Source organism: Lynx canadensis, chromosome A2 (assembly GCF_007474595.2).
Source record: "Lynx canadensis isolate LIC74 chromosome A2, mLynCan4.pri.v2, whole genome shotgun sequence".
Taxonomy (NCBI): domain Eukaryota; kingdom Metazoa; phylum Chordata; class Mammalia; order Carnivora; family Felidae; genus Lynx; species Lynx canadensis.
Genome location: NC_044304.2, coordinates 131,131,508 through 131,144,380, shown reverse-complemented (window position 1 = coordinate 131,144,380; position 12,873 = coordinate 131,131,508).

Genomic DNA, 12,873 nt, shown 5'->3' with positions numbered 1-12,873 from the left:
TCTCTCTCTTTCTCTCTCAAAAATGAATAAGTACTAAGAAAAAAAAAAAAAAAAGAATGACCAAAGGGCATCTTCCTAGGAGATACTTCCATGAGATTGTGATTCAGTACGTCCGGGCTGATGCCCAGGCACCTGCCATCTTTAACAATCTCCTAAGCGATTTCAGTTTGAGAATCTATGGCCAGAATCTTGAGAAATCAGGACTCAGAAGGATACAGTGTCTCAAAGGGTAATACTGCTTTTTTGCAGTCTCAGTAGTGGCTTTGGCAATGCCCTCACTGAAAGTGAACTTCTGAACTATACTACTCTGTATAGCGTAAATTGTTTGCATTGTGCAAATTAGTATAGTTTGTGCATTTTAAAGCAAAACAGCAACAAAGACAGGAAAATACAAAAAAAGAGAGGTATCTTTAGTCACCTAACATAAAATGTAGGAGAAATCTAAAGGAAAAAATATCGTCATTTGGGCAGTCAAGGAAGGTTCCTAGAGGGAGTGGTATTTGAAAGGGGCTTGGAAGGAAAAGTTAAAATTCGAACAAATAAAACTGAGGAAGAAGTATTCTAGGTAGAGGAATGATACAGGAACACACAAGGGGGAAATAAGGGCTTTCAATTAGGGAATATCTCCGTTTTCATAGAGTTTAGGGCACTGAAGAGAAATTATTAGGAATTAAGAGTTTCATAGTTAAGGCAGTGTTTTTGGACGATCTTGGTTATCAGGCTAAAGATTTTGACTCTGTAGTGAAAATCAGTGAAAGATTTTAAGCCTAAGCATTGTGTAATAGTAGAATGACGGCCTACGAAGGTTAACTGGATACCCAGATGCACTGAAGGGCAGAAACCGGAAGCTGGAGGCTATTATCCTTTCCAAAAGAAATCAGTATGAATTGTGGTAGAGACATGGAAACAGAGGAAAATGGAGCCAGGGCTATTGAGGAGAGAATACATGAGGGACGGGTGAGGAGAGGAGTTGGATCTGAGAGGAATGCATTCAGGCAAGTTTAAAAGGTGGCCAGATTTCAGGAGAGCTTTAAGGATAGGCTTGGGAATCAGCTGCAGAGAAGTCAAAATTAACATCAAGATCTAATTAAGGGTGCAGAGGAAAAGAGGACCAAAGTGAACTTTAGAAAAAAATCTATTCAGGAGGAACTAGACTAGTTGTTAAAACAATTCAAATAAAGCAAAGAGATATAGGATGAGAAATCACTGGTCTCTCAAACGAAGGGAGAAGAGATCTGGGTCAACCACACCACCACCTCTCCACCTCTACCCACACTGGTCTTAAATGTTTAGTTCATTTTTCTATTGGCTAGAGAAGTGCTTGCCAAACATAACAGTTAATCAGGATCATCTGGGAACAAGGACGTTAAAGAATATTAGTATGTAAGCAGTAACTGTGCAACTTAACATTCAGTAGGTTGTATGTGGCATCTCAAAATCCATGTATATAAATAGTTCTTAGCCAGATATAATTTGGGTTCTGGAATGAAAGGAAAGGTAGCGAACACTGAAAGGGAATAAATCCACATAAGTACAGAATAAATAATTTTCATAAAAAGACTACAAAATTCGGGGCGCCTGGGTGGCACAGTCGGTTAAGCGTCGGACTTCAGCCAGGTCATGATCTCGCGGTCCGTGAGTTCGAGCCCCGCATCAGGCTCTGGGCTGATGGCTCAGAGCCTGGAGCCTGTTTCCCATTCTGTGTCTCCCTCTCTCTCTGCCCCTCCCCCGTTCATGCTCTGTTTCTCTCTGTCCCAAAAATAAATAAACATTGAAAAAAAAATTAAAAAAAAAAAAAAGACTACAAAATTCAAAGAAAACTATTACATTCTTGGGATATGTGGGAAAGTAACCATTGGATAAGTAGGAGAAAGGCAAAGCTGAACTACATTTCTTCACTTATAAGAGTCAAAAATTATTGTTTTGTCTTTGTTTTTATAATTAGATGAGACAAAGATAAAAGAAAGGATATTATATTTTGAGTATTTGTAGCCTTCCTTCCCTCTGTTTCCTAACAAGGTTTCTGGCACTGTGCTGAGCTCTGGGTATTAATTAAGCAGCTGATCTGAAAAATTAGAGAAGGGGAAAACTGAATGAAGCCCTGAGAGGCTATACTGATCTGTATAAAAATGAAAATGGCTAACAACCAAGAACTTACTAAGTGTCCGGCATTGTTCCAAATACTTGACATATATTAACTCATTTAATCCTCATAGCAGCCCTGTGAATGCTACTTCCATTTTACACATGGGACAGAATTACAGATAGAATCCCACTCAGACAGTCTAGCCCCAGAACTCTCAGTCCTACCCGCTACCCTCTACTGCTTCTCATAAAAAATATCAAACAGCTAAGCCAAGGAGTGAGGCAGAGAGGACAATAAACCAGTGGAACATTTCGGATGAGATATTTTGGAAAAGTGTATGGGGAACAGAAAAATAAAAGATATCAAATAGCTTCTTAAAAATTAAATCCATAAGTTAAAAATATGAACTGATAGAGGATACTTTTGAAACTAACAGAAAATTTTGATTCACGGGTCCCTATTTTGAAAACATACCAGTTACTAAAAGAAACTCAAGAAAGAATAAAAATTTGAAAGACCAATGAGCATAGAATATGTTATGATATCAAAGAATTATCCTTCAAAAAACAAACCACCTCCAGATCCACATGCTTCAGGATTTAGTTCCTTCAAACTTAAAGAAAAGATGATTTCCACACCAAATAACCTGGTTATTGGTTATTTAGGTTATACCAAAACCTAAAAAGATAATACTACAAAACAAAACCATGTACACTTCCCACTAAAAAATATATCAATATCCAAAATAAAATCTTGAATATTGAATTTAATAGTTCACAAAAAGGTCAATCAGGATTTATTCCAGAATTATAAAGATAGATAAATAGTAGTAGTCAATATGAGGTTAACATATGAGTGCATCAGAGGTTAACATAGCATAGTGCATCAATGAAGGAAAACCATATGAACATCTCAAAAGACCCTTAAAAGGAATTTGAATTCAAAACCAATATGTGAAATAAAACACACAATGTTAAATAAGAATGAAAGAATATATTCTTTAAATATTCCCTTTAAAATAACCATCAAGATTATGCTTAATAGTGAAAATACTACAATTGTTTCCATTAATGTTAGGAACATGCTAACAAGACCTACTTTCACCACTTACTTAAACAAAAATTATTACACAATACTTTAAAGCTGCATTCAAAAGTAAAAGGTGTCACAAATGGAAAGCAAATAAATGATCATTATTTTTAGAAAAAAGTGGTTAATATTAAAAAATGTAGTGAGATGGCCAATTTTTTTAATGGAATATATCTCCTATAAAGTAATACTCAGAAGATATAAAACAAAATTCAAGAAGGCCTATTCAGCATATGTAATAATAGCCTCTTCCTACACTGAGTCCAGAGAAATAATAGGAAATATGTTTTAAATCATTAATATAAGTAGAGTTGCCCTGAACATTAGAAGGTCTCCCGAGAACTATAAGCCCTCTTTAAGTACAGAAAATTAGGAAAACTTTTTCATCCTCAAAGTCTAAGCCAGGAAGACTCTGAAACCACAGCAAGAAGCTGCTGGGGCCAAGCAAGACTTGGAGAAAGTCAACACCATGAAGGATGATGAATCTAACAAATGGAAGAACTTGGAAACTGGTGATATGGAATAAAGTAAGCATTTGTGGGGCACCCGACTGGCTCAATCTGTGTGAGCATCTGACTCTTGATCTCAGGTCATGAGTTTGAGCCTCACATTGGGCGTGGAGCCAACCTTTAAAAAAAAACAGCATTCGGGGCACCTGGGCGGCTTAGTCGGCTAAATGTCCAACTCTTGATTTCAGCGCAGGTCGTGATCACAGTTCATGGGTTCAAGCTCTGTGTCAGGCTCCGTGCTGACAGTGTGGAGTCTGCTTGGGATTCTTTCTCCCTCTCTCTCTGTCCCTTCTCCACTCTCTCTCTCTCAAAATAAATAAGCTTTTAAGAAAAATGAGCACTCAGAACACAAGTTAAAACATGTCTGTTTAATATCCTCAAAGGAGAAAAATGCCATAAAATAAGAAAGAGATCATTAAAGGATAACAGATTATTTGAAAGATTTTTTTAAAAGAAAGAAAAAAAGAAAAAACAGAGGCCTAGGAAAACTTTATAAAAATCGCTTAAGAAGTAAATTAGTAGCTGTAAAATTAAACTGAAGAATTCTTCCAGAAAAGAACACAAATAAAGATGTAAAAAAATATGAAAGAAACATGAATATTAGATATAGCTCAAATGTATCTTAGAAATAGGAGTTTCCATATAAGAGAATAGACAAAAAATGAAAGAAAGGAAACACTGAAAAAAATAATGAACTTTTTCCAGAATTTAAGAATGATTAGAATCCTTCAATAAAAAAAGGATTGCTAAATAAACATATAGGGTTTTCCTAAACATCAGCACACAAAATTCCAGATTTAGGATAAAGATAGTTTCCTAAAGCTAAGAGAGAAAACAATTTACCTACAAAACAATGGGAATCAAATTGGTGCTAGACTTTTTATCATCATCTTTAGATTACAAGAATCTATGTAATGAAAATGCATTATTTTCAAAACTTTGAAGAAATACTAGCAAGAAAAAAATGTAAAGACAAAGCTCTCTGCTGACAAAAATGTAGTTAACTCACTGACAGTGGGACCACAAAATGTTTCTTTCTGGTAAGAAAATCAGTGGTATGAATTAAGAGCCTTAAAAATGTTCATATTAGTTAACCTATCTAGGAATCTATTCCAAAAGGATGGTCAGAAATGTAATATACCACAAGTGCAATGAGCCAAAATTATAGAATTTGATGACAAAAATCAAAAACATTATACATTTTCCAAATTAAGGAAAAGGTTAACTAACTCATGGCTCAGCCATATGATGCAGTATTTGCCATTCTTAACACAGTGTAAATGCTAATGCAATAAGTGCAAAAGGGTTCAGACAATAATAATGACATTTATTATCTGATTTAAGAATTTGGGATGTAAGAAAAAAGTGTAGTTAAGCTCTGGCAAACATGGCTTGTTGTCATCCATCATTCTTTCTTCTTCTCAAAAAGAGAACTCTGATTTTTACACAGGCATATGGCCGCCCCAAAACTTACTACTTTTCCCAGATTCTATAAATACTAAATACTGGACAGTGTGATATAAGCTGAAGTGTTTCATGTAACTTCTGAGAAGTGTCATTAATGTAGGGGTGAGGGGAGTACATATGCCTCTTGTACTTCCTCCTTTCTGTTACTGGAATTCAGAAGCGACAGCCAGAAATTAAGCAGACATCTTGCACTGTGAGAAAGAAAACCATGTTCTGAGTGGAAGGGGAACAAGAGAGAAGGAATTAGGATCTTTGACACCAAGAAGCACCATATCTGCTCTAGAACACCTACTTCTAGACTTTTTATGTGAGAGAAATAAACTGGTATTAAGCCATGGTTATTCGGCTTTGTAATACATACATCCTAAAATCTGGGCTCTACCCTTAGAGTTTCTGATTCTGTAGATCTGGGGTGGGGCCTGATAATTTGGATTTCTAACTAGTTCCCAGGTGATGCTGATGCATCTGGTCTAGGGACCACACCTGTAGAACCACTACACAGATGGAGATAATAACCCAGTTGTCCTCAACCCTTGCTTTACATTAGAATCACTGGGGGGAGAGGCAAGGAGGAGGGCAGGGAAAGTCTTTAATAAAACACACCATCTACCTGGCACTCACTCCAGAGGAGACTGACTTAATTGATCTGGGTTGGGCCTGGGTATTGGTATAGATTAAAAATCTTCAAGATGATGCGGGGTAGCTCAACTGGGTAGCTCAGTTGCTTAAGTGTTAGACGTTGGCTCAGGTCACAATCTTGAGCCCTGCATCAGGCCGTCTGCTGTTAGCACGGAGCCTGCTTGGAATCCTCTGTCCTCCTCTATCTGCCCCTCCCCCATTGGTTCTCTCTGTCTCTCAAATATTTTAAAATTAAATTAAAAAAAAAAAAACTCTGTTTGGGGCACCTGGGTGGCTCAGTCGGTTGGGTGTCTGACGTCGGCTGGGATCATGATCTCATGGTTCTTGAGTTCGAGCCCTGCATCGGGCTCTGTGCTGACAGCTCAAAATCTGGTGCCTGCTTCGGTTTCTGTGTCTCCCTCTCTACTCCTCCTCTGCTGGCGCTCTGTCTCTATGTCTCTCAAAAATAAATAAGACATGACTACCCAGGGAAGATGGCAGTGTAGGATGACGCTGGGCTCACCTTGTCCTGCTGATCACTTAGATTCCACCCACATCTGCCTAAATAAGCCAGAAAACTGCTGGAAGACTAGCAGAACAGACTCTCCGGAGCCAAGTATAGACAAGAAGCTCACAGAAGAGGGTAGGAAGGGCAGAGAGGTGGTGTGCAATACACAGACTGGTGGGAGGGTGCCGGGGTGGTGGAGGGGCAGCCCGCCTGGCAAGGCAGAGCCCCCCGAAGTCTGGTTTGCAAAAGTGGAGGGGCCAGACTCCATGAGTTCTGACAACCAGCGGGACTTAACATCTGGAATGTTATAAGTCAACAGCTCTGCTCAGAGTGGGAGGGCAAGAGGACACCGGGTGGGAGAGGTGTTGAGCCCTGGAAGACAGAGCTCAGCTTGGTGGGGAACAAAGGCGCTGGCAAGCACCATCTCCCTCTCCAATCCCCCAGCCATAATCCCAAAGGGAACCAGTTCCCCTCACCAAACTTGCTTGCACCGCCCAAACACCCAACGCTGTGCTTCTGTGGATCCATCCCTCCAACAGGCCTGCCTCCCTCCTGGTGTTGCAGCACCTCCTCCCCACCTGCCCACCCCCCCCACCCCCCCCACCACCGCTGCAGGGGACCACCAATGGCAAAGCTAGCTAGGCCTGCACTTCCCGCCCCTGTGCACCTTGCAGATCCACCCTGGCTAATATGCCAGATTCCATCAAAGCAGCACCACAAGCCTGGCAGTGTGCAAGTATCCCAGAGTCCTACCCCTGGGAGAGGGGAAGATAAGGTACACACCAGTCTGACTGTGGCCCCGCCCACCGACACAAGTTACTCCATATAGCACAGGGTTTCCTGAAGTGCCCTGCAGTTTGGCGCCACCCCAGGGAAAACCCAAAATGACAAAGCTGAAGAAATCTCCTCAAACAAAACTCCAGGAAGTAGCGACAGCTAACAAATTGATCAAAAATGATTTAAGCAACATAACGGAACAAGAATTTAGAATAATAGTCATAAAATTAATCGCTGGATTTGAAAAAAGCGTAGAGGACAGCAGAGAATCTATTGCTACAGAGATTAAGGGACTGAAAAATAGTCATGAGGAGCTAACAAATGCTATAAATGAGGTGCAAAATAAAATGGAGGCGACCACAGCAAGGATTGAAGAGACAGAGGAGAGAATAGGTGAATTAGAAGACAAAATTATGGAAAGAGGAAGCTGAGAAAAAGAGAGATAAAAAAATCCAGGAGTATGAGGGGAGAATTAGAGAACTAAGTGATGCAATCAAACGGAAAAATATCCATATAATAGGAATTCCAGAAGGGGAAGAGAGAGAGAAAGGGGCTGAAGGTGTACTTGAACAAATCATAGCTGAGAACTTCCCTGATCTGGGGAAGGAAAAAGGCACTGAAATCCAAGAGGCACAGAGAACTCCCTTCAGACGTAACTTGAATCGATCTTCTGCATGACCTATCATAGTTAAACTGGCAAAATACAAGGATAAAGAGAAAATTCTGAAAGAAACTAGGGATAAACAGGCTGTAACTCACAAAGGGAGACCCATAAGACTAGTGGCAGACCTATCTACTGAAACTTGGCAGCTAGAAAGGAATGTCAAGAAATCTTCAATGCAATGAACAGAAAAAACATGCAGCCGAGAATCCTTTATCAAGCAAGTCTGTCATTCAGAATAGAAGGAGAGACAAAGGTTTTCCCAAACAAACAAAAACTGAAGGAATTCATCACCACTAAACCAGCTCTACAAGAGACTCTAAGGGGGATTCTGTGTCCTTACTTTGCAAGGACCACAAAGTACCAGAGACATCACTACAAGCATGAAACCTACATACATCACAATGACTCTAAACCCATATCTTTCAACAATAACACTGAATGTAAATGGACTAAATGCTCCAACCAAAAGACATAGGGTATCAGAATGGATAAAAAAACAAGACCCATCTATTTGCTGTCTACAAGAGACTCATTTTAGACCTGAGGACACCTTCAGATTGAAAGTGAGGGGATGGAGAACTATCTATCATGCTATTCGATGTCAAAACAAAGCTGGAGTAGCCATACCTACATCAGACAAACTAGACTTTAAATTAAAGGCTGTAACAAGAGATGAAGAAAGACATTGTACAATAATTACAGGGTCTATTCATCAGGAAGAGCTAACAATTATAAATGTCTATGCACCGAATATGGAAGCCCCCAAATATATAAAACAATTAATCACAAACATAAGCAAACTTATTGATAAGAATGTGGCACTTGCAGGGGACTTTAATACCCCACTCACAACAATGGATAGATCATCTAGACACGGGATCAATAAAGACACAAGGGCTCTGAATGACACATTGGCTCAGATGGACTTGACACATATATTTAGAACTCTGCATCCCAAAGCAACAGAATATACTTTCTTCTCGAGTGCACATGGAACATTCTCCAAGATAGATCACATACTGGGTCACAAAACAACCCTTAATAAGTATAAAAGAATTGAGATCATACCATGCACACTTTCAGACCACAATGTTATGAAACTTGAAATCAACCACAGGAAAAAGTCTGGAAAACCTCCAAAAGCATGGAGGTTAAAGAATACCCTACTAAAGAATGAGTGGGTCAACCAGGCAATTAGAGAAGAAATTAAAAAATATATGGAAACAAATGAAAATGAAAATACAACAATCCAAATGCTATGGGATGCAGTGAAGGCAGTCCTGAGAGGAAAATACATTGCAATCCAGGCCTATCTCAAGAAACAAGAAAAATCCCAAATACAAAATCTAACAGCACACCTAAAGGAAATAGAAGCAGAACAGCAAAGACACCCTAACCTAGAAGAAGAAGATAAATAATAAAGATCAGAGCAGAAATAAAAATATAGAATCTAAAAGAACTGTAGAGCAGATCAATGAAACCAAGAGTTGGTTTTTTGAAAAAAATTAACAAAATTGATAAACCTCTAGCCAGGCTTCTCAAAAAGAAAAGGGAGAGGATCAAAACAGATAAAATCATGAATGAAAATGGAATTATTGCAACCAATCCCTCAGAAATACAAGCAATTATCAGGGAATATGATGAAAAATTATATGCCAACAAACTGGACAACCTGGAAGAAATGGACAAATTCCTAAGCACCCACACACTTCCCAAACTCAAATAGGAAGAAATAGAAAACTTGAACAGACCCATAACCAGCAAAGAAATTGAATCAGTTATCAAAAATCTCCCAACAAATAAGAGCCCAGGACCAAATGGCTTCCCTGGGGAATTCTACCAGACGTTTAAAGCAGAGATAATACCTATCCTTCTCAAGCTGTTCTAGAAAATAGAAAGGGAAAGAAAACTTCCAGATTCATTCTATGAAGCCAACATTACATTGATTCCCAAACCAGACAGAGAGCCAGCAAAAAAAGAGAACTACAGGCCAATATCCCTAATGAATATGGATGCAAAAATTCTCAATAAGATACTAGCAAATCGAATTCAACAGCATATAAAAAGAAGTATTCACCATGATCAAGTGGGATTCATTCCTGGGCTGCAGGGCTGGTTCAACATTCACAAATCAATCAACATGATACATCACATTACTAAAAGAAAAGATAAGAACCATATGATTCTGTCAATCGATGCAGAAAAAGCATTTGACAAAATTCAGCATCCTTTCTTAATAAAAACCCTTGAGAAAGTCAGGATAGAAGGAACATACTTAAAGATCATAAAAGCCATTTATGAAAAGCCCACAGCTAGTATCATCCTCAATGGGGAAAAACTGAGCTCCTTCCCCCTGAGATCAGGAACACGACAGATGCCCACTCTCACTGCTGTTGTTTAACATAGTGTTGGAAGTTCTAGCATCAATAATCAGACACCAAAAGGAAATTAAAGGCATCAAAATTGGCAAAGAAGAAGTCAAGCTTTCAATTTTTGCAGATGACATGATATTATACATGGAAAACCCAATAGACTCCACCAAAAGTCTGCTAGAACTGATACATGAATTCAGCAAAGTCACAGGATACAAAATCAATGTACAGAAATCAGTTGCATTCTTATACACTAATAGTGAAGTAAAATAAAGACAAATAAAGAAACTGATCCCATTCACAATTGCACCAAGAAGCATAAAATACCTAGGAATAAACCTGTAAAAGATCTATATGCTGAAAACTATAGAAAGCTTATGAAGGAAATTGAAGAAGATATAAAGAAATGGAAAAACATTCCATGTTCATGGATTGGAAGAATAAATATTATTAAAATGTCAATATGACCCAAAGCTATCTACACATTCAATTCAGTCCCGATCAAAATTGCACAAGCATTCTTCTCAAAGCTAGAACAAGCAATCCTAAAATTTGTATGGAACCACAAAAGACCCCGAATAGCCAAGGTAATTTTGAAGAAGACCAAAGCGGGAGACATCACAATCCCAGACTTTAGCCTCTACTGCAAAGCTGTAATCATCAAGACAGCATGGTATTGGCACAAAAACAGACACATAGACCAATGGAAAGGAGACTCCAGAATTGGACGCACAAAAGTGTGGCCAACTAATCTTTGACAAAGCAGGAAAGAATATCCAATGGAAAAAAGACAGTCTCTAACAAATGGTGCTGGGAGAACTAGACAGCAACATGAAGAAGAATAAAACTAGACCACTTTCTTATACCATTCACAAAAATAAACTAAAAATGGATAAAGGACCTGAATGTGAGACAGGAAACTATCAAAACCCTAGAGGAGAAAGCAGGGAAAAAACCTCTCTGACCTCAGCCGTAGCAATTTCTTACTTGACACATCTCCAAAGGCGAGGGAATTAAAAGCAAAAATGAACTATTGGGACCTCATGAAGATAAAAAGCTTCTGCACCGCAAAGGAAGCAATCAACAAAACTAAAAGGCAACCAACGGAATGGGAAAAGGTATTTGCATTGACATATCGGACAAAGGGCTAGTATCCAAAATCTATAAAGAACTCACCAAACTCCACACCTGTAAAACAAATAATGAAGTGAAGAAGTGGGCAGAAAACATGAAGAGACACTTCTCTAAAGAAGACATCCAGATGGCCAACAGGCACATGAAGGAGGAGCTCAACATCGCTCCTCATCAGGGAAATACAAATCAAAACCACACTCAGATACCACCTCATGCCAGTCAGAGTGGCCAAAATGAACAAACCAGGAGACTATAGATGCTGGAGAGGATGTGGAGAAATGGGAACCCTCTTGCACTGTTGGTGGGAGTGCAAACTGGTGCAGCTGCTCTGGAAAACAGTGTGGAGATTCCTTAAACAATTAAAAATAGATCTATGCTATGACCCAGCAATAGCACTGCTAGGAATTTACCCAAGGGATACAAGAGTGCTGATGCATAGGGGCACTTGTACTCCAACATTTATAGCAGCACTTTCAACAATAGCCAAATTATGGAAAGAGCCTAAATGTCCATCCACTGATGAAGGATAAAGAAATTGTGGTTATGTACATAATAGAATACTACGTGGCAATGAGAAAGAATGAAATCTGTCCTTTGTCGCAACGTGGATGGAACTGGAGAGTGTTATGCTAAGTGAAATAAGTCCTACAGAGAAAGACAGATACCATATGTTTTCACTCTTATGTGGATCCTGAGAAACTTAACAGAAAACCATGGGGGAGGGGAAGGAAAAAAAAAAGGTTAGAGAGGGAGGGAACCAAAACATAAGAGACTCTTAAAAACTTAAAACAAACTGAGGGTTGATGGGGGATGGAAGGGAGGGGAGGGTGGGTGATGGGTATTGAGGAGGGCACCTGTGGGGATGAGCACGGGGTGTTGTATGGAATCCAATTTGACAATAAATTTCATGTTGAAAAAATAATAAAAATAAAATAAAATAAATGTTTTTAAAAATAAATAAATAAAACATTAAAAAGTACGTAAGTAAATGAATAAATACATACATAAATAAATGAATAAATATCTTCAAGATGATTCTAAGGTGTATGCCAGGCTGAACACTGTAACCCTTTCCTGCTGTTTACAGTAATAATGAGACTGAAATACCTGCCTTCACCCACAAAAGGAAATGATATTTAGAAAGCTGCACTTGATATCCTAGAACTTGAAGCCAAAAGACTGAAGTTTAAGTGCCTGCCCTGGGTCGGTGTAGTTTCTCTGGACCTTGTTTATTTTATGTATAACATGATGATGAAGATGGTTACTTCATTTAGATTTATAGAAATCAAATTATATGATAGAGGTGAAAGCACGTTGTAATCTCAAAGTGTTACAGAGATATATCAAGGGAGGAGACCCAGCAGATCATCTAGGGAGATGCTGAGTTTGTTCGACCCTGGAACAGGATTGAAGAATTGGAAGAAATAGGAGGAAAACAAGAGAAAACATAGGAAGAAATAATGTAGGACTTATCTGTGACTCTCTGCCACAGAGGACTGAGAAAGATACAACCATCCATTTCTCTGCCACAGGTGCCACCTTCCCTCCTTCCCTTGATTTTTAAAAGATATTTTCAACAGCTGTTCCTAGTCTGAAATAATTCCTCTGGGTGAAATTTTTGGCCTGGAGCACACAGACCTTGCCTGCAT